At 44.2% G+C, this 18,512-nt stretch overlaps 1 protein-coding gene and 1 non-coding gene across 11 annotated transcripts in view; both read right to left on the bottom strand.

The window, feature by feature from the left end:
• Haao (3-hydroxyanthranilate 3,4-dioxygenase) overlaps window positions 1-10,199 on the bottom strand; it is an 87,494-nt gene extending 77,295 nt beyond the window's left edge. For 5 of the 10 annotated variants that reach the window (XR_008220209.1, XM_052746430.1, XM_052746426.1 and 2 more), the window contains exon 1: window positions 9,885-10,199. The gene's annotated coding sequence lies outside the window, so the exon portion shown is untranslated. Of the gene's footprint in view, window positions 1-9,346; window positions 9,860-9,884 lie in introns of those variants that run through there. The other 5 variants (XM_052746436.1, XM_052746435.1, XM_052746431.1 and 2 more) reach the window with 4 other exon arrangements.
• Window positions 10,200-17,878: 7,679 nt separating this feature from the next.
• On the bottom strand, window positions 17,879-18,042 carry LOC128116103 (U1 spliceosomal RNA). Its single transcript, XR_008220365.1, has one exon. It is a non-coding gene; the product is annotated as a U1 spliceosomal RNA (small nuclear RNA).
• Between the last annotated feature and the right edge of the window lie 470 nt (window positions 18,043-18,512).

Here is an 18,512-nt window from a genome sequence, read left to right on the forward strand (position 1 = left end):
GTCTTCTGGATCATACGGAGTGTACATCCTATAAGCCTCCTTCAGCCTCTCTAAAAATGCAGCGGGTGTTTCTTTCTTTCCCTGTATCACATTCCTTACCTGAGCCAAATTGGTAGGCCTTCTGGCGGCCGCTCGGAGACCCGCTAAGAGCAACTGGCGATAGAGACGTAGATGCTCCCTACCTTTAGGTGTATTGAAGTCCCAGTCTGGGTGGGTCAAGGGAAAAGCTGCATCGATGATATTTGGGAGTTGGGTTGGCCTCCCGTCATCGCCCGGAACCTGCTTCCGGGCCTCCAGGAAAACTCTCTGCTTCTCCTCTACTGTTAAGAGGGTCTGCAGGAGCTGCTGACAGTCGTCCCAAGTCGGCCTGTGAGTCACTAGGATGGACTCAATTAGGCCGGTTAAGGCAACAGGATCCCTGGAGAAAGGGGGGTTATGTTGTTTCCAATTATAGAGGTCTGAGGCTGAAAAGGGCCAGTACTGCCACTGACGATTCGGCCCCTCTCTGAGCGGGAAGGCCCTGGACTCATTAGGGGGGCCATCCCGGCGGCCGCGGAGGCGGCCGGCAATGGGGGACGGGGCTGCGTCCTCTTCTTCAGCCCCGTGGGTCCTGTGAGTCGAGGTGACTTCCGGATCTGCCACGGGCACGGCCGGGGACGCCGCCACCGGGGCGGCGGCTGGGGCCGCTTCGGCCGGCTCTCCAGGTGGTCCGGCTTGATATGGTGGTGGGTCCTCCGACAGGAGATCTATAAGGGGGGTCTGGGGGTCTGGGGGAAGGACTGGAGGCTTAGGAGTCTCCTTGTGAGGGAGCACGGGGTAAAGGGAGGAGTCCGGGTTGGGGGGCGCAGAAGGCCCAGAGACTGGAGGGGGCTGTGGAAGGAAAGGCTTAACCCATGGAAATGGGTTCTCGACCAGTGATCTCCAGATGGCGATATATGGGACCTGGTCGGGATGCCCATAAGGGCTAGGGGCAAAAACCTTGCCCTCCACCTGTGAAATAAGAGAGAGAGGTTAAAAGATCCCTCTTGCGGCCAGCCGACATTCATCATTCATTGTTTCCTCGGGCCTTAACATCGGACCAGTGGTCCGTGGTTAGGCTCAGTGGGGTGGCGACAGCCTGTCCCATGGTGGTCTCTAAATAAAGAAGGGTTAAACACACAACGAGAAACAAACAGACAAGACAGACCACAGAATTTTGCGCTGCGCGGCTCCGGCGTAAAACCGAAAACAAAAACTCAGATGGGGACGCGGAGTGTTTGAATTCTCCGTCCCCTGCCAGTACCACGTATCCTTCTGATGCGTGGGTGGCCCCGAAAAACCGTGCCCCAGAGGGGACTTCCCGTGCCCCAGAGGGGACTTCAGATACCCGTGGAACGTCTTCCAGGGTTTCGGTGGGCGAAGTCCGAGCTCGTCAGCTCCTTCAGCCCCCACCAACTCAGACCTGACTTTGGACGCCCTACGAACACGAAAGACAAGTAAACAGACTGAGACAATACAGACAGACAATGGCCGGCCAGCTTACCTCCTGACAGTGGGTCGGTGGTCCCGAGACGAGGGTCTCCGATCCCGGACGAGCCCCCAAATGAAAGACCTCCGAAGGTAGTCTTCCCTCTGGAGAGACCCTCGCCCAGAGATCACACCGAGACCACAAGTCAGATGCAAACAGCAAGAGGCTTTATTCCGGAACACGGGTACCCGGGGCGACACAGTCCCTCCAGAGGCTGAAGAGACTGGCGCGCCCACGGGCTGGAGTGGAGGGTTTTTATAGGGTTGGGCAGCGGAAGGGCGGGTACAGAAGCAGGAAGCATAGTTTACAGGGTTCTGATTGGACGATTCGTATGAGGCCAGGTTCAAACTCAGGACAGCTCGTGGTTTTTCCCCCCCGAGCTCGACACGCCTGCTGACTTGGCTCCTATCCAGGGTACAAGTTGTTTTTCTGACCTTTAGTACCCTGTTCTGGGGCCAGGTGGCCGACCGCAGATACCCTGTTTGTTCCTGTGCCCATGAACTTTCCCCGTACTTTTCAGGCCTTGCTCAAAAATGGCGTTAGGCTATGCAAGTATGCTGGGGCCCCTCAGCGGGCCCGGGCTGGGAGCCTGCGGTCTCTGCCCGCCGCGCTACGACGCGGGGCCCGGGCAGCTGGCGCGGGGACGGAGATGCGGCCCGGCCTGCGCTGCCCGCGGCTCCGCTCCTGGCGGCCTTTCATTACAATTCTTTATTGTTTTAAAAGTACAGCAAGTGTCGATTTACCAAGGAAAAGTGAGGAAAACTCTTTAAGGTGGGAAGGATCCAAGGAAGGCATACCATATTATAATCTTTACCACAAGCTCAATGTAGGCTAGCTGTTTTCCAAAACGGCTACCTTATTCTGACCACAGGACGGCAGTGTGTCTCACGAAACAAAAAACAAAAAAGAATTCTACTCGAACTGTTCAAACCACAAAACACAATTTAAACAAACTACTCTTATGACAATATGATCAAACATGAAAAAAAATTAGAAATCAACAGTATAGGGCTGGAGAGATGGCTTGGTGGTTAAGGGCACTGTCTGCTCTTCCAGAGGTCATGAGTTCAACTCCCAGCACCCACATGGTGGCTCACAGCCATCTGTAATGGGAACTGATGCCCTCTTCTGTCTGATGCCCTCTTCCATCATGCAAATGGAGCACTCATATACATAAAATACATAAATAAATAAATCAACAGTATAAAGAACTCAAGGACAGGGCTGGTGGAGAGATGGCTCAGCTGTTAAGAGCACCTACTTACTGCTCTTCCAGAGGACTCGGGTTCAATTCCCAGACGCCACATGGCCACTAACAATTGTTTGTATTCTAGTTCCAGAGGACCCAACACCCTCACATAGACATACAAGCAGGCAAAACAACAATGCACATAAAATATAAATAAATAATTTTTTAAAAAAGAGACAAAGAACTCAAGGGCAATGGACAAGGTTCTTAAAGTACTTACTAATACTACTCCTCAGCCAGAAATAGTGGTGCAGGACTTTATTTTTTTTAGCACCCATGAGCCAGAGAGGCAGAGGCAGGCACTGGATCCCTGTGGGTTCCAGGCCAGCCTAGTCTACATAGCAAATTCCAAGTGGGCCAGGGCTATATAGTAAGACCCTGTCTCAAACAAAACAAAACAAAGCAAAACAAAACAAAAAGCAGGATTTAAATGATCAGTCTCTAGTAAGTTCATTCAAGAAGTGAAAAGATGAATGAAGAGTCTGAATTTTGTGTAACCTGGATCATTTAATTTTACATTTAAAATGTTAATAACATAATAATCTCTTACTGTCTGGCATAAGAATTATTTACTGACCAAAAGCCTTAAACAGGATAACTAATACTTTTGTAGTCACAGAGATCAACCAGAACACAAGCAGAGTAAGGTTTCGGAAGTCTGTGCTACACAAGATACACAAGATGCCTAAAAGCCAGGGAAGAAAAACTATCAAATAAACTAGGTGGCTAATGGGACAGGAGGGGAAAAAAAAGTCAAATTTGAAATAAATTTAAAAAAAAAAGAAAAGTCAAATCTGAGTCGGGCGTGGTGGCACAGGATTTTAATTCCAGCACTTGGAGGTAGTGTCATGTGGATCTCTGTGCTCGAGGATAACCTGGTCTACAGAGTTTGCTCCAGGATAGCCAGGGCTACACAGAGAAATCCTTATCTTGACCAAAAAAATTTAAAAATTAAAAAGGGGGGGGGGGCGCCAGGTTGGAGAGAAAATTCAGCAGTAAAGAACAATGGATTATCTTTCAGATGATCCAGGTTCAATTCCTAGAACCAATGTGAAGGTTCACAACCTTATAACTTCAGTTTCAAAGAATCCCACACCCTCTTCCGGCCTCAACAGCACCAACTGTGCAGGGAGAACACTCAGACACATAAAAGTAACATTTTTAAAAAAGGGTCAAAATTCTTCTGAAGTTACAGTGGTCAACAATGTCTAAATTGCATGGTTAATAGAAACATTCTGTTTTTCAACAACAAAACTGCTTTAACTAGCTGTGAGAACTCAGACTCCATTTAATCAGGAAAAGGCATCAGATTCAGCAGGCTTAGCAGTGAACTGGCATCCAGGTCAACAACTAACATTGAATTCTTCCTAGAACATCAAAACCAACAGGGAATGGGAGTCAACCAACTACTTTTGCCAATGACAGAAATGAATTCCAAACAAAGACAAAAGGAGAGCCTAGCCATTCCAAATTTTGATCCCCACATGAGAAGCAGGTACAGTTTTGACATTTGCTTCATCCTCCAAACTTCTACTACCTGATATTTGAAACCAAGGAACCAAATGAAGCCAAGATGCTACTTTCCCACCTACCAAATTCACTATATACGAACACTGTGACAGCTTAGAAACTGAACTTTACACAGGAAAGCCATCCTGCTGAAGGGAGGGAGGAACAGCAGAAGGAGAGAGAGAAAGGAACACAGGCACTTCAAACTGAAAACACAACTAGCTAGGAGGAGGTGGTGCACACCTTTCATCCCAGCACTCAGGAGTCAAAGGCAGGGGGATCTCTGTGAGTTCTAGACCAGCCTGCTCTACAGAGTGAGCTCCAGGACAGACAGAGTTACACTGAGAAACCCTGTCTCAAAAAAAAAAAAAAAAAAAAAAAAAGAAAGAAAAAGGAAGGAAGGAAGAAAACAGAACTAAATAGTGAGGGGACTCTTGCACAAAGAACCAAGGGGAAGGAAATCTAACAAGTTTCTAAATTCCATTAAGACGACACTCTAATATCAGTACTCCCTACTCAAGCCATACTCTTCCTATGTCTAGTGAATTGTGCTAGATTTCACCCAAAGTTAAGAAGCACTTATTCCTTCCAAATAGCCAGTATTATTTCTTCAAGGTCAGTGACTGTTACATAGTAATGACACCACAAACAAGACAAGGTTACTCAAGGAAGGGAAGGGTACAATTAAATTCAAGAAGGTAAGTTATACTATCAACAACACTGGCACTGAGCGGGATGATTAAAAGGTTTTCTCCTTGTTTTTCCCCTCTGTAGTTCCTATTCCGTACAAGTTTTTATTTTAACCTAGAGCTGTCTGCTTTATGTAATATTCCCTTTCATGGATTCTACCTTTATTGAGTCAAATATGACATGAAAGTGATAAGGCTGGTACTATGTGAAGTAACATGCATGCATTCATTAACATAATCTAAAGAAAAGCCAGGAGTAAACAGGAAAACATTACCACACACTAAGTTGTCTGAGAAAAATTAATGAGAAAATACTTATTCAAAGAAAGCAATAGAAGAAAGAACTCAGAATTGCATGCTGAAGCAGAAGGGTCTTGAATTCCAGGACAACCTATGCTATATGGCAAGACTGTGTCAAAAACAAGCAAAACACACCCCTTAATATTTAGAGGGAAACTAATAAAAGGAAGAAATGTTAATAAATCAAACACAATTAGAAACACAAAAACAATTAGAATTTTATAAGAAAAATTCAGATGGAAATACGTTGGCTTACAGTGTAAAGTTCTCTCATTATGCATGGTAATATTTAACCATAATTGAACATCAAAGCTCTCATATCTTTTAAGCAAAAAAAAAAAAAATAGTAATATTAGCCTGAGAAAGTATCTATTACATGGCAAAAGCAGTGATTTCATGTACTGAAAGTAGAGTTACAAACTGATGAAACCAGCTGGGCAGTGGTAGTGCACACCTTTAATCCCAGCATTTGGGAGGCTGGCAGATCTCTGAGTTTGAGGCCAGCCTAATCTACAGAGCAAGTTCTAGAACAGCCAGGACTACACAGAGAAGCCCTGTTGCACATGTGTGTGTGTGTGTGTGTGTGTGTGTGGGGGGGGTGATACAAAACCAAAAGATCCTATATAAATATTATCTGTAGATATTGTTTACCTATAGATCTACACAGTAAGAAACATGCATGTAGACTCTAGAATATATAAAGAACTCTTACAGGGCTGAAGATACAGCTCAGTTAACAGAATGCTTGCCAAGCATGCAGAAAGCCTTGGAACAGAACTCAAAAATTCAAAAACCTGGGTGTGGTAATGTACACATACGATCTCAGCACAAGAGGGTAGAGAAGATCAAGAGTCCAAATGTTATGTGTATTGATTGATGTTTTGCCTGTGTGTATGTCTGTGTGAGGGTGTTGGATCCCCTGGAACTAGAGTTTCATACGGTTGTGAGCTGCCATATAGGTACTGGGATTGAACCCAGGTCACCCTAGATTATATAGTAAATTTAAAGACAGCCTGTTCTAATTTCAAAAAAAATAGCAACAATAAAAAGCTAAAACTATGGCCTAGCAATTTACTCCTAATAAAAAATAACTAAAAGCATATATTGAGACAAAGAACTGTGCAAACATGTTCATAAAAACCTTTTCCAGGGACTGGAGAGATGGCTCAGCAGTTAAGAGCACTGACTGCTCTTCCAGAGGACCTGGGTTCAATTCCCAGCAACCACATGGCAGCTCACCACTGTCTGTAACTCCAGTTCTAACACCCTTACACAAACATATATGCAGCCAAAACACCAATGCATGTAAAATTAAAAATACCAAATTATGTAAAAAAAAACCTTATTAACCATTAAAAACTATGTAACATATTTAGAAAAATGATTTGAAAACTAAACAGCCCTGTGTGTCTCACTGGAAACAAAGGTCAGAACGTCGACTTTCAGTACCGATAGAAATGGACTACCAACCTTAAAATCTATACCCAGCAAGAACACTCAACTAGGAACGGTGGCCCCTGTCTGGAATACCAGCACTCCAGAGGCTAAGGCAAGAAGAACCAGTCTGGGTTAGACCCTGTCCAAAACAAAACACCCTTCTGCAATGAAAGTAAAATAAAGTTATTCTCTGGAACTGGATTAATGCCTCGGTGGTTAGAAGCACAAACTGTTCTTCTGGAGTTCATTTTCCAGCACCCACATCAGGCAGCTCACAAATACCTGTCTATAACTCTAGCTCCAGGGGAATACAGTTTAATTCTGACCTCTGCAAGCACAGGCACACACACACTTAAAAATTTTACAAGACAAAGTTGTTCTTTGCCGGGCAGTGGTAGTATACACCATTAATCCCAGCACTCAAGAGGCAGAGGCAGGTGGATCTCTGGAGTTCAAAGCCAGCCTGGTCTACAGAGAGAGTTCCAGGACAGCCAGAACTACACAGCGAAACAATCTTAAAGGCCAAAAAAATTTAAAAAACAAAGTTTTTTGTTGTTGTTTGTTTTTTTCAAGACAGAGTTTCTCTGTGTAGCTTTTGGAGCCTATCCTGGCACTCTGTAGACCAGGCTGGCCTTGAAATCAGAGATTTTCCTGCCTCTGCCTCCCAGGTGCTGGGATTAAAGGTATGAGTTACCACCACCCAGCTAAAGTTACTCTTACAGAGAATATGTGCAGAAAAGGAAAAGAACGGAGCAAGCCTGTAACTACTGTCCTCATTTTGTCCTGCCTCCAACAACTGGCCACTGACTGGTATATGAGAACTTGGATTTGGAGAGAAATGTTCCTGTACAAACCATGTGATTTATGTCAACATCTGCTTTCCTTCTAGAAATTCAGAATTGTGATATATGCTGACCTGTTCTCAATAAAAAAATCCTTGGCACTGTTTCGTGACAGACATTTTACTCCTTGTAACAGATAATTCACTCCTGGAGGCACTAACTACAGTGTGATCCTACTCAGAAACCACTTGAAACCTTCCTCCAAATTTCACCTCAAGCATATTTGCCATCTACTCACTTCAATGTGAATTTTTTTGTATGTACATACACATTCCTACATGTGTACCCGTGGGTGGATGCCAAAGGTCAACCTCAAGTATATTAATTACCCTTACCAGCCCTCCACCTTCCTTTTTGAGACATTCTCTCACTTAGGCCTGGGGCTCAATGTTGGCCAGTGAATTCCAGGGGTCTGCCTGTCTTCCTTCCCCAACCCTAGGATTACAAGCATACATCCCATACCTGGCTTTTATGTAGGTGCCGAGGATCCAAACTCAGGTCCTCACGCTTGTATACACTTGACCAAGTGAATCATCTTCCCAGCCTTGCTGTTGTTTTCTCCTTCAAACAAAGTCTCAATCCAAATCCTGCCTCCATATCCCCAAGTTTTGAGGTCACAGGCCCATGTACCATGTCCTGCTTCTACTATACCCAGTTTTGAACTGAATTCCATGCCATAATAAATGACAATGATAGTCTGACTAAAAGCCGAGGCCCATGTGTTGTCTTACAAAATTACCAAACCTGGAGGTGGTATCAGGGATCTCTCCCACAAAAAAGAAACTAGGAGTCTGTTGCTAGGAGACTATGCTCTAAAAGACAGCTAAAAGTTTTCAAGGCAGAAAAGAAATACTATCAGAATCTGAAAAATAAATAATGAAAGAACAAGTTGGACTCAGTGACGTACTCCAGCAGAGGTGGAAGGATCAGAAGTTCAAGGTCATCCTTGACTGCATAGGGAATTCCAGGCCAGTGTGGGCTACATGAGACCCTATCTCAAAAAAATATAATATAAAAACAATATAAAGAGTTGGGAGCTGGAGAGATGGTTCAGAGGTTAAGAGCACTCACTGGCTGCTCTTCCAGAAGACTCTGGTTCAATTCCTAGCACCCACACGGCAGCTCACAACCATTTTTAACCTCAGTTCCAGGGAATTCAATGCCCTCTTCTGACCTCCAAGGGCACCAGACATGCACATAGAATACAAATATACATACAGGCAAAACATCCATACACATAAAATAATACATTTAAAAAATAATAATAAACAGCAAATATATGGTAAGTATAATAGGCTATTCTCCTAAACTTACAAATTATTTTCCATGCCAGGTGTGGTGGCTCACACCTTTAATCCCAGCACTTGGGAAGCAGACAGGGAATCTCTGTGAGTTCGAAGCCAGCCTGGACCACCAAGAGAGTTCCAGGAAAGCCAAGGCTGTTACACAGAGAAACTCTGCATTGAAATATATGACAATATATACAGGTTAGTAAAGGGAACTATATGGTGATAAGTAAAACAGTGATTCTAAAAGGTAGGTATACTCTACTCTCTAGAGCAATGTTGGGGGACGACAAACACAAAATGAGACAACTTAGAAAGAAGGTGTGGTGGCTCACACCTACGATAATAGCTGAGGCCATGAGGCAAGGCGGGGGGTGTGTGCCCACTAAACACAATTTCGTCCGTCCACCTTCACTTTGGCTAAAGAAAAGTGGAGGCCCGGTAAACTACACGTCCCACCATGCATTGCTGCCTTATTCAGAGTAGGTCTCTACGGAAACAGAAAAAAAAAATTCTCCAAGTCCCACCTGTTACTTCGTTTCTAAACACCTCCTGCACTTTCAGCTCAGACGGCCAACGCAAAAGCCCCGTGACCTGCCCTTGGCTCCCAGAGCCAGATAACAGGGCCCCCGGGTCTGGTGGCACCACCGCCTCGGCGGGGGAACGCCGCCGAGCTCCAGCGCTCCCCTCTCCTTTCCGGGGCGGGATGCACGCACAAGCCGCCTCCTGTCTGCATCCAATCGGGGCTCTCCAAGGCGCACAAGGGAGAAGAACCGCTTACTGGGCAAGCACAACACACGGTGCCGAGACAAGGGCTAGCAGTGCGGGGGCGACGGCGACATGACCCCCGACAGAACCGGCAGCCGGCCGCGCCACCAACCCCCTCGCGCCGGCGCCCCGCTCTCCTCGGGGCTCGCCAACGCGACCCTAACCGCCGCCCTCTGCGCGCGCTTTCGAGCCCCTCAGCCCGGTCGCGGGGCCAAGTGACCTCCCTTCCCCGGAGACCGGCAGCCGGCGAGGAAACCGACTCCTGCCGGCCTGCCCCTCCGCGCCCCCCCTCCTTACCGGCTTGGCGGCCTCCGCCCAGGTCCTGCCCTTCTTCCTACGGCCCTTTTCCCTCATGTCGGGTCCGGAACTGACTGGGAGGCTTCCGTGCCCCGGCTCCGGCTGCCTTCCCTTGCCTGCTGCGCCCTGCACGGCTTTTCCCGCGGGGCGGGGAAAGGTGGGAGAAAAGGGGAAGTCGGACCGGAGAAGCGACTCAGCGGAGACGCGGCCACGCCACGGAGGCGCGCGGTGGCGGGGTGGAGGGGGGTCTACGGGGCGGCCGGTCCTGCTGCTGTTGCCACTGCTAACGCCGCTGCCATATTGGGGTCTTACTGTACAGGCAGCCGCTGAGGTCACGTGATCGCTCCCGCGCGGCCGTCACTACTGTACGCAGCCGGGCTGCGCGAACCAGCGCGCACTTCCGCGCGCGCGTTCCCGTCCCCCGTCCCCCGTTCCCCCCTCCCAACTTCCCCGCCTCAGCGTCAGAGCCGGCTGTCTGGAGCGGCTCGCCACGCCCCTGCACTTCCTGTCTTGGGCCCGCCTCCGGCGCATGCGCGCGACGGAGGGCGGGCCCTCCAGAGTCTGTCGGGGGTCGGATGTTGGGGCGGTCACACCCACCGCGAAGATCTGCCGGCAGTAACGGAATTGGCTCCTTCCGGGAAAGGCTGATTGAGCGGTTGCTGACCGCGTGTATGCCAGGGGGAACTCTGGAGACTTAAAGAGCCCGACGCTCGCCTAAGGGATCTTGCCAAGTACCGTTCCGATAAACTTCGTGTTGTATGTTATTGTGGTACAGGCTCATGGAGGGAAGGCCGATCTTAAACTCCAGATCCTGTTTTCCCATTATTGGTAATTACAGGCATGCACCACTGTGCCCTTGAGTTCGTTTTTACAAAGCTTGTCTTTTTAAAGATGTACAGCAAGCAGTTCTCGTCTATAATTAATCTCAATAGATGAGATAGGTTAGATTGATGTACCAAACTCTCGCGTGTAGGTTGTGGAGAAACCAAAAACCAGATTGTTAGCTCACAAGACTTGCCTCTCAAACTTGGGTGACTTTTTCAGGCCACTAGAAACCACAGTTACATTTTTACATGTGATTAGTCTCATCAAAGAAATGTCATTTACCTCAGTGAATTCAGCCCATGGCACGGTGCCTGTATGTATCAGGCATCCGATAAATATTTGTTGAACGATTCAGCTATGTCTGGTCAAGGACTATTCATTATTCATAATGTCAGTAATACTCTCTTGAAAAATCCAGACCATGGCATTTACCTCAAGGTTTTTGGTTGGTTGGTTAGTTGACTGATTTTGATTTTTGATTTTTGGTTTGGCTTCTTTTTTGAGGTGGTTTCTTCGTGTGACTTTGGGTGTCCTGGAACTCACTCTGCAGACCAGGCTAGCCTCGAACTGACAGAGATCCGTCTGCCTCTGCTTCCCAAGTGCTGGGATTAAAGTTGTGTGCCACCACCGGCTGACAGTATTTGTTGTAAACAATACAGAATGAATGTATAGGGGGCTAGGAATAAACCTCAAAATCCCTGCCTCTCCTGGATACTGGATATTAAACCTGCACCTTGGCACAAGCTTTGTACCACTCAGCTGTACTCCCAACCATTTTGTTGTTTTTGAGACAGTCTCCCTAAATTATCCAGTTGTTCTTTTTTTTTTTCTATTATCAGCTTGATACAGTACAAATTCTTATCCTAATAGTGAAATGTTTCACTGAGGCTTGCCCAGTGATTGAGTAAAACCAAAACTTAATATAAGCCACTGTCATCCTAGGGTCCCCCCTGCTATGTAGCTTCCCTGGATCTGTGGGTTGCAGCCTGATTGTTCTTTGCTTTCTATCTAGAATCCACTTATGAGTGAGTACATACCATGTTTGTCCTTCTGGGTCTGGGTTACCTCACTCAGGATGATATTTTCTAGTTCCATCCATTTGCCTGCAAATTTAATTTCATGCTGTCATTGTTTTTCTCTGCTGAGTAGAACTCCATTGTGTATATGTACCACATTTTCTTAATCCATTCTTCAGTTGACAGGCATCTAGGTGGTTTCCAGGATCTGGATATTACAAATAATGCTTTTGTGAACATAGTTGAGCCTGTATCTTTGTGGTATGAATCAGTATTCCTTGGGTATGTGCCCAAGAGTGCTATAGCTGGGTCTTGAGGTAGATCGATTCCCAATTTTCTGAGAAACCGCCATACTGATTTGCACAGTGGTTGTACAAGTTTGCACTCCCACCAGCAGTGGAGGAGTGTTCCCTTTGCTCCGCATCCCCTCCAACATAGACTGTCATTCTTGTTTTTGATCATAGCCCTTCTGACAGGAGTAAGGTGGTATCTCAGAGTCGTTTTGATTTGCATTTCTCTGATGACTAAGGATGTTGAGCATTTTCTTAAGTGTCTTTCAGCCATTTGAGATTCTTCTTTTGAGAATTCTGTTTAGCTCTGTAGCCCATTTTTTAATTGGGTTGTTCAGTATTTTGATGTCTAGTTTCTTGAGTTCTTTATATACTTTGGAGATCAGCCCTCTGTCAGATGTGGGGTTGGTGAAAGTCTTTTCCCATTCTGTAGACTGTCTTTTTGTCTTATTGACAGTGTCTTTTGCCCTACAAAAGCTTCTCAGGTTCAAAAGGTCTCATTTATTAATTGTTGTTCTCAGTGTCTGTGCTACTGGTGTTATATTTAGGAAGTGATCTCCTGTGTGCCAATGCGTTCAAGAGTACTTCCTACTTTCTCTTCTATCAAGTTCAGTGTAACTGGATTTATGTTGAAGTCTTTGATCCAATTGGACTTGAGTTTTGTGCATGGTGACAGATATGAATCTCTTCGTAATCTTTTACATGTTGACATCCAGTTATGCCAGCACCGTTTGTTGAAGATACTTTCTTTTTTCCATTGTATAGTTTTGGCTTCCTTGTCAAAAATCAGGTGTTCATATGTGTGTGGATTAATGTCAGGGTCTTCAATTCGATTCCGTTGGTCTGTATGTCGGTTTTTTGCCAGTATCCAATTATTCTTGAATTCCTTCTGTAGCTTTGGCAGCCTTTGAACTTGCCGTCCTCATTGCTTAGCCTCTCAGTTACCTGGGGTTACAGGCCTTCACCTAAAGGCACAACTCTAGAGATTACTGTTGCTAAAGTTTTCCTGCCTGGCCCACAGTCAGGATAAATCTCTGCCACCCGCCAGTCCCACAACCGCTCAGACCCGACCAAGTAAACACAGAGACTTATATTGGTTTCAAACTGTATGGCCGTGGCAGGCTTCTTGCTCACTGTTCTTACAGCTTAAATTAATCCATTTCTATTAATCTATACCTTGCCACGTGGCTTGTGGCTTACCAGTACTTTACATCTTCCTTGTCCTGATGGTGGCTGGCAGTGTCTCCCCACCCAGCTTCCTGTTCTCTCAATTCTCCTCTCTCTTAGTCCCGCCTATACTTCCTGCCTGGCCACGGGCCAATCAGTGATTTATTCATTGACCAATCAGCAACACATTTGACATACAGACCATCCCACAGCAGATGACCTATTGTCTAGCATGTAAGAGATCACTAGATGGGTTCCAGCAGTTCATACAACCTCTTCCTATTATTGGCAATATTTCCTGTCTCAAAAATGGTGACTTTGTCACCTTGTCTTCCTAACACTGAGGCATTAAACCCATGAGGTCTGCTGTGGAGCAAGGTCCAGGTCAGCCGTGTCTGTATGAAACCTTGCTTCAAAAAAGAACCAACAATAAAAAGTGTGTGTGTGATAAATGTGGATTCCTTTGTGGCTTTTTGAAACAGGGTATCTCTCTTTGTAGTCCTGGCTGTCATGGAACTTGGTTAGGTGACTAAGACTGGCCTGGAACTCACAGAGATCACCTGCCTCTCTCTGCCTCCTGAGTGTTGGAGTTAAAGGGATGCATCACCACACCCAACCTACATGTGGATTTTTTGAGTAATAGATTGATACCTTTCCTGGAATTTTAAATTTATCTTTACTTATTTATACTAGGGAATGTAGCTAGAGTTTTCCTGCCTGGCCCACAGTCAGGACAAATCTCTCTCACCCGCCAGTCCCACAGCCGCTCAGACCCAACCAAGTAAACACAGAGACTTATATTGCTTACAAATTGTATGGCCGTGGCAGGCTTCTGCTAACTGTTCTTACATCTTAAATTAATCCATTTCTATAAATCTATACCCTGCCACGTGGCTCGTGGCTTACCGGCATCTTCACATGCTGCTTGTCATGGTGGCAGCTGGCAGTGTCTCCTCCCACCTTCCTGTTCTCTCAGTTCTCCTCCCTGTTAGTCCCGCCTATACTTCCTGCCTGGCCACTGGCCAATCAATGTTTTATTTATTGACCAATCAGAGCATTTGACATACAGAACATCCCAGAAGCAAGGGAACAAATCCAGGACTTCAACATGTAGGCAAGTGCTCACCCACTAAGCTTACATGCTTACCTCTCAGTTCAAAAGGGCTAAATTAATTAGAAATTTTTTAAAAAAGGTGTTTGTAAGTTTGAGAGACCGTCAGCTACTGATCACAGGATTCTAGCAATTGATATGTACATATATTTTCACCAATCCCTTTAATAACTCACAGCACTATACATAAGATTCCTGGTACATGCCACCTCAGTACAAAGCCTGTCTCTACTCAACTCAAGAAGGCCCAACTCAAGCCAAACCAGGGGAACTCCTAAGAGCTTTATGTCCTAACCAGTCTTGACCAATTTGCCAATGCTTGCCTAAAGTCAATTCATGACTGGGAATAGGCTCTACATTGGTTCTGCTCAGAGTCCATGCCTCTGACCCTACATGGAACAATAGCAATGGCATTATCTGACAGACATTTCCTGGGGAAACACAAGAGACACAACACACTCACTCATCTACTCACCTCAGTAAGAGAGCCCACAACAGACCAAAGTATCTGGGACTATGGTGGTCCAGCCCCTCGATAGTACCCTCCAAGGGTCCGGGAAGAATCTACAACCAGCTGATAATTAATCTTAAGTCTCATTTATCTTTTGACAAAAATTAATAAAATACATTTAGAACAGAATTATTTCTAATCATATTTCTATAAGTTTTATACCATTGATGAACAGTTCATCAAAAGGATCTGGAATTGTATCTATTTATTCATATTCAAAGCTCAATATTTAAGAATCTAGAGGTAAATAACAGCCTGTATTCAGACTGGCAGCTTTAGAGCGCCTTTGTCCTGCAGCGGCCTAGTATATAGTATGAACAGGTGATCCAGAATTCATGAAGACGGGTCAATATCCTGTGAAGACATGTAAGCATATCCTCTTCCTGACAGTATGAAAACATCAGGACCTTTTCAGATACCAGTGAGAAGAGCGTAGAGGCTTAAGTGTGACTTTATGTCTTGGCCTGGGGGTAATAAGGAATGCCTGTAGTGGGAGATGTGAAAAATTAAGCACCAATTCTTAAGAGCTCTTGAAGTATATGTAAGGCTGTTGTCTATAAATGAGCTCTAGGCATTCCTAAAATTGAAAAGCAGTGAAATAAATGATGTATTACTTCTTATTTCATAACCATAAATCATAAGGACATAAGCCTCATGGGTGAGCTTCCATAGGGAGAGAATTTATAATTGTTGGACAGACATATGAAAAGGTGCCAGTATATCCTGTAGAGCCAGCTGCCAATCTATAGACTCATACGTTTCATAGTTTGATATAAATATAATATCATCTGTGCAATAAATGTATTGTAATATATATGTATATACACATATATACTACATATATATTATTATTAGTTTGGGGGACTGTGAGGAAGCTATAATTGACAGTTGGTTCTGATAGTTAATCTGTATATATACAATGAGGAACTCTGCTCAATAAATGAGTCCTGGATAAACAGAATTTGCATTTCCTGCTCTGTATGTCAGCTTTGGCCTCCATCATGGCAGGGTGAGTAGGCAAGCTAAAAGGGAAATGCTGACAATCTTTAGGTTGAGGAAGTATGGCAAAGAAGCGATCTTGTAAATTTATAACCATTGTTATTTTGATTCCTAGGGATGGTAATGGGAGATGGCAAGCCAGGCTGTGAGAATCCCCTTGGCTTTAATGAATTTTATTTAATTTCTTAAGATCCTGTAATGGTTTATAAGCCTGATTTTCTTTAAACAGCAAATATTGGGGTGACTGAAGGACTGGTGGGAGGCTTTATATGCCCTATTTTTAAGTTTCTCCTCCACCAGACAGGTCGCAGTTACAATTCTCTCAGTATTCAAAGGCCATTGTTTGATCCGGAAAGGAACAATGGATTTTCCTGACATGTGGCCAGCAGTGAGGGCCATAGTGGCCCCTAGGACAAATCCTGATAACCTCGGCCATGTCTGTCATTTATAAGTTCTGGAATAATGGGCTCAATTATGCCTTGAGCTTGTTTACTCAAGTTCCTTTAAGTTTAAAACCCATCTGTAGCATTTGAGCTGATATTAGTCACAGCAGAGATTAAAGGTACATCCATTTGTTACAGTATGTCTCTTTCCCATAGTGTTGTTAGGTATGGAGGATGACGTATGGGCAGAATATGCCATAATTTTATCTATCTGACCATCTTAATATTTTTGAGCTGCTAGCAATACTGCTAGGTTGACTTAGGCCTATAAGAGATGAAAGAGTAATAATCGTCTTAAATACTTGACCAATCTTTTCCTGAAATATAAGAAACATCCGTGCTTATGTCTAGCAAGGCAATTATTTTCTTTCCCTGTATTTTAAGTGTTTAGTTGGTTTGGAATATTTAATTTCCTAAACCCAGAAAGCCATATCACTAGAATCCACACCATCAGCTCCCTCAGGCACTGCCCTGCATGAGTCTGAATTGTTTTAGTAGAGAGTTGTACAATGATCTTAATTTCTTCAGTAAGGTCAGGAATCAAACCCTCCAGGGAGGACCTTAATATTTTGTAAGGCTGGGGAGCTACGACCTATTATTAGCCCCAGTGTCCCTTCTGGGGAGGTCTGTAGACTCTTGTATTAAGGTATACATAAGTTCATTCTTAAAGCCTATATATCTATTTCAGACCTCAATAAAAACGTTATCCATAGATCTAACTTAGGCTTACATTCTCAGTATCTATAGGTCATTTACTGAGACTCAGGTATCATTTATAACATATCTAGATGTGTTTATATTTTTCTATTCCAATGGCTTGCACTACATATAAACTATTTCTTAATGTTCTTTAACGTTCTTTATATCTAATCCTTTATATCCTTATAAAAACTTTACATCTAAAAGCATTTTTGTATTTAATTCATCAGGAGATATAGGTAGGTGATTGATTATTGAGACTAGCCAATGTAAAGTGAATTTCTTTTTTTTTTTTTTTTCCGAGACAGGGTTTCTCTGTGTAGCTTTGCGCCTTTCCTGGAACTCACTCTGTAGCCCTCACTCTGTAGCCCAGGCTGGCCTCAAACTCAGAGATCTGCCTGGCTCTGCTTCTCCAGTGCTGGGATTAAGGCGTGGTCCAACACTGCCTGGCATGAATTTCTTTTAATAAAGGAACAGTAAAAGGTCATTTTGAAATCTGTTAGGTGAGCTATCTTTTACTTAAAATTGGATAGTAAGGCAAATTATCTTTAAACCTGGTAAATGGAAATATAATCTAAATGATCTCAAAGCATAGTTTGGACAAAACCCTGGCAATAAGGGATATGGCAGTTTTGTCCAAAGCTTAAACATTTTAAATGTTAGGGGGCTAAGTAATGAATTGGTTATATGAAACTTAGCATACTTAGCATGTATATAAATATGATTTTGTATACATTACAGAATTTGATCATTCATGAGATAATCAAGTTTTAATTTGTATCCTAATAATTATCTCTATTAGCTTATAGCTTTGGTACAACTTATCCTTAACAGTTTACAGTTTAGGTTGGCCAATCAATCAATAAGTTTTATTTCTTAATTATCTTTAATGAAAGTAAACTTATTCTTTTTTTTTTTTTTTTTTTTTATTCTCAGGGGAGAGCGCGAGCGCAGTCCCCCACTACCACAAATTATGCAGTCGAGTTTCCCGCATTTGGGGAAATCGCAGGGGTCAGCACATCCGGAGTGCAATGGATAAGCCTCACCCTGGGAAAACCACCTTCGTGATCACGGTATCTCCCCTGCCAGGTAAGTATAAAAGTAAACTTATTCTTAACAATTTATAAGTTAGTTGTCTTTGTAAACTTAGAACTTAGGTTTTATACCTGTCCAGTTAGCCTTAAAAATATGAAGCTTGTGGTGAAGTTATTTTAATATAGAAACAGGAGCTCTTATTTAAAAATATGGTATATAAGGAAAATGACAATTTAATAAATCCTTTAAGGTGTATCATGAAATGAGATAAGCATAGTTAAAAAAAAAAAAAAAAAAAACTAAAACGGAGGAGAAATGTTTTGTTGTTGTAGCAGCTGCAGCCGGTTTGTCCAGTCTGTATCAAGCCAGACAGCCACCAGAAATGGAGAGGGGAGGGGAGGGGTGGAGACAGACTGAAGTGAGCTGAGATGCAGAGAGCAGACAGTTAGGTTCAGAGAGAAGACGGCAGACGTTGATGAATCCATACAGGTCTAAGGGCGTCCCTCACCAGGACCTGTTTTCTTGCAATGGG

Source organism: Peromyscus californicus, unplaced genomic scaffold, assembly GCF_007827085.1.
Source record: "Peromyscus californicus insignis strain IS unplaced genomic scaffold, ASM782708v3 Scaffold_1__1_contigs__length_55948999, whole genome shotgun sequence".
Lineage (NCBI taxonomy): Eukaryota > Metazoa > Chordata > Mammalia > Rodentia > Cricetidae > Peromyscus > Peromyscus californicus.